The sequence below is a fragment of the Rhincodon typus genome, chromosome 41 (genome assembly GCF_021869965.1).
Source record: "Rhincodon typus isolate 14 chromosome 41, sRhiTyp1.1, whole genome shotgun sequence".
In the NCBI taxonomy this organism is placed as follows: domain Eukaryota; kingdom Metazoa; phylum Chordata; class Chondrichthyes; order Orectolobiformes; family Rhincodontidae; genus Rhincodon; species Rhincodon typus.
Genome location: NC_063372.1, coordinates 16,092 through 20,098, shown reverse-complemented (window position 1 = coordinate 20,098; position 4,007 = coordinate 16,092). Strand labels below are relative to the sequence as shown.

Below are 4,007 nucleotides of genomic sequence, written 5' to 3'. Positions count from 1 at the left end.
TGCCTTCTGAATCTCCCTTTATATGTGCCTTGGATTATTGACTGCTCTCTTGCCAGAGTCAGACGGTCCTGGACTCAACTCCTACTCAGAATCGAGCACAAAAACAAGTTAACACTTCAGTGTATTACTAAGGACTGTCAGGGATATCATCTTTTGGATGCAAAAGATCCAATGTTACTACTTGAGGGGGAGCGGTATTTTATATTAGAGTCCTCAGCAATATTTAGGATGGAGTCATAAAATAAGACATCAGAAGCCATTTGGTCAATCATGCATGTACGGACTTTCTGATCACCACACCTCAAAATTAGATTTCCTACTCATTTAACTCACTGTGCGAAGCAAACTGGCCACTACATTTCCTTACATTATATCAACATCTACATTTAAAAGTACTTCATCAACCATTAAACCTTTCAGGTGTCCTGACATTGTGAAAGATGTCATTATAAATCTAAATTCCTTCTATTGCTTACAACCTTTTGACATCCTTTATTCCCTATGATTTAGATTAGCTTTTTTTTGGCCTTAATTTGATCATATAGCTTACTTTCAAATTCCAGTTTTATTTTAATCTATTTATGGCCAATAGGAATATATACATCTAGTTTTGTTTTTATCCATCTTGAAGATCCCCTACTGTCAGCAATACCCATATATTGAGAACAAATTTAAAAAGTGACATATATGTTAATTAATAAATAGAAACAAAAAGGCACCGCAAGTATGATAACCTGATTTATACATAAGTGGGTTGGTGAGCTTAAAAGGAATTAAAAAAAAAAAACAAACATTTCTCGGATTCTCAAATCCCAATTTCACAGTTCCACTCTTTTGACATCTGACAATGTTTGGAAGATGTAACTACATCCATCTCGTCACTTGCTAGCAGATCTCATTCTCTCTAAGCTGAAATGTCTTTGAACAGACACATTATGCACTGCCTCGTCTTGGAACCATATGGATAGAGGTACTTCTAGCTCGTGACATGGTTGAAGCATTTTGCCCGTTTAAAAAAACAGTAGTTGACAATCCTGCCAGAGGAGACCATTTGTATTTGCTACTACCTTAAGAATAAACTCTCTTTGAGGTATTACAGAAGATACTTGTGCTGCTACAAAGATCAGGCATCCTACCACCAAGAGATCAAAACAAAACTTCAATTTATATGGATAAAGAGATTTGCCTTCAATGTTTTTATTACAGTTCCAGTAAAAATCTAATATTTACATGGCACCTTTTTGTGTCCTTGGATTCGGTCATGATGCTTTACAATCAATAAATCCATGTGAATTTAGCAGTTTTTTTAAATTCACTTGTGCAATGCAGGCATCACTGGCTGGCCAACATTTATTGTCTATCACTTGAAGATGATATGAGCTTTTTCTTGAACCGCTGCAATCCACGTGCTGTAGGTAGGCCAACAATGCCCGTTGGAGAGGGAATTCCAAGATTTTAACCCAGTTACAGTGAAGGAACAGTGAAATATTTTCAAGTCAGGATGGTGAGTGGCTTGAAGGGTAACTTGCAAGTGATATTCCCACATATCTGCTGCCCATGTCCGTCTAGATGAGAGTTTCGTAAGTCAAATTAAAGCTGTCCTTTATGGGATGAATTTCAGTCAAAATCTCCCAACTGCTGCTGTTCAAATAACATTGTTTTGAATATTCCTGAAGCACCAGAGAGACAACAGTTCTATTTAACACATGATTTGCATGACAGTATCTGCCAACATTGCAACACGCTAAGAAGCAGACTTGGGCTATTCACCCTACCCATGCCCATGATTTTATAAACCTCCATAGGTCACTCCTCAGTATCAACACTCCAGCGGAAAAAGCCACAGTCTATTCAGCTTCTCAACATAGTTCAGACTCTCCAGTCCCAGCAACATCCTTTATAAATCTTTTCTGTACCCTCTCAAGTTTGACAACATCCTTCCCACAGAAGGGCAACCAGAATTCTGTGGAGAGGAAAGCAGAGTTAACGTTTTGGGTCCAGTGACCCTAATACAGAACTGGATCCAAAACATTAATTTTGCTTTCTCTTTACAGATGCTGCAAGACCTGCTGAGTTTTTCCAGCAATCTCGGTTTTTGTTTCTCATTTCCAACATCCGCAGTTTTTTTTTCTTTTTTTTTGCAATTTACAGACCAATTATGCCTGTCCTAGGCATTTTCAGTCATTAGGCTTGGGACAATTATGTCTAAAAATAAAGCAAATGCAGCAGTGATATGTCAGCAGCAATTCTGGCTCAAAGTAAGATGAGCATTCGGGGTAATCTATCAGAAAATGAACTATCGGCTGATGAGTACAGGCTAATTAATAGATGTGGAGATAAGGAAATCAGTTCACATTGTATCCATCTACCTGCCTTACTGTACCTCACCTGGGAATGCTTAATGGAGGGAGGGGTGGACAGTGAGTAGTGAGGGGCAAACTCTCTCAACGAGGAGAATTCGTTGTAAGGGGGCGGCGCATGTCATTCGCTTCCAATAAAATGCTCACACGTTAAATTAGACGCCCGAAATTTCTAGCCCACAAACAGGTACAGAACTAGCCGGTTCCTTCTACACGGCCTGGTTGTCACAAATTCAGAGGTGGCTGCAGTTGCTGTTAATGTTTTGTTGCCATTCTTTGGAGCTGGGATTGACAAATCGAAGTTGGATATTTCCTCCCCCGTGGTTCACACAAGCAGACTGCAGCTGCACGCGATTAAATTGACTGCTCAGCCTACCTGGCCTTTGCTGCAGGAATTTCCCTTTAAGCTGTCGGTCAAACCTCTCCCTAACGCTCAGCAACCAGATGACGTACTAGCGCCCGCCCACCCGCCTGGGAACATCACTACGGGAAGCGGAAAGGCTGGCCCGCCGTGGAATTGATTGACGGCACACTCAGTCAATCAACTGCCAAACACGCCGCCAAGCCACCAATGACAATGGCTAAAAGGCGGGCTTTCACCGCCGGCTTCTCGGTAATATGCGGCTGTTGTCGCGGGAGGTTAACGTCAGCGCCATGGTGATGCGAGCCCAAGTCACTGTCAATCATTGGTAGAGGAAATACGCCATCGCAAGGTACACGTGATGAGAATATTCGCAATTTGATTGCGTTTACTTTCCGTGCCTGCTATGATGATCAGTTCCATATAACAGAGGCGAGAGAACTGGTAGACTGCTAATGGTTCAATGCTTTTCTACTTATACGCTCCAACAACATTCCTTTTGGGTTCCAATTTATTAGTGCTAACTTTCTATAATTCATATACAAGGACATCCAGATTCCTCTGCATTGGAATGTTTTTCAAGACCTCACTCCATTTAAATAATATTCAGCTGTTCTGTTCTGCCTGCCAAAGTGTCTAACCTCACATTTTCCCACATTATAATCCAGCTGCCTTATTTTTACCACTTGCCCAATTTATGTCAACAGAAACAGGAAGTGCTGGAAGAAAGTTTAGCCTGGCAGCACCTGTGGAAAGAAAAACAGTTGATGTTTTGAATCCAGTGACTACGTCAGTACGGAAAACAGCTGGGAAATGGTGGTAGTGTTTAGGGTGAGGAAGGGAGTGGGGGATTGTAAGGCTAATGGGAATGCTGAATGAGTGCTACTGGGAATTCTGAATAGTTGAAAGTAGATTGACTGTGCTGGGGACAACCTATGTAGAACAGAACCCTGGGGGTATATGAGTGGGTAATTAAGATGGAGGAAGGTGTTCACACTCTGAAATTATTAATGTTGATAATGAGGCCTGAGGCCTGAGGCCTGTAAGGTACCTAGGCTAAAACTGAGATTTTGTTCCTCCAACTTGCATCAAGCTTCACTGGAGCACTACACTAGTCCCAAGATAGAAATACTGGCATGGGAACGTAATGAGGCCTGTCTAAGCTCATTCACACTTTGAGCAGCTTCTTTTAACTTCTGTCACTTTCTTCATTTCAAAGGTGTGACTGTGTACCCACATGGGCCCCCATTAAGGCATCTCTTGTGTGTGATGTAGGAGATTTCTTA

The 4,007-nt window shown here is 41.4% G+C and overlaps 1 protein-coding gene across 1 annotated transcript in view; it reads right to left on the bottom strand.

The window, feature by feature from the left end:
- Positions 1-2,865, bottom strand: part of LOC125487423 (SPRY domain-containing protein 3-like) — a 36,208-nt gene extending 33,343 nt beyond the window's left edge. Inside the window, exon 1 of the mRNA XM_048618891.1 lies at positions 2,737-2,865. The gene's annotated coding sequence lies outside the window, so the exon portion shown is untranslated. The remainder of the gene's footprint in view (positions 1-2,736) is intronic.
- Positions 2,866-4,007: the final 1,142 nt, after the last annotated feature.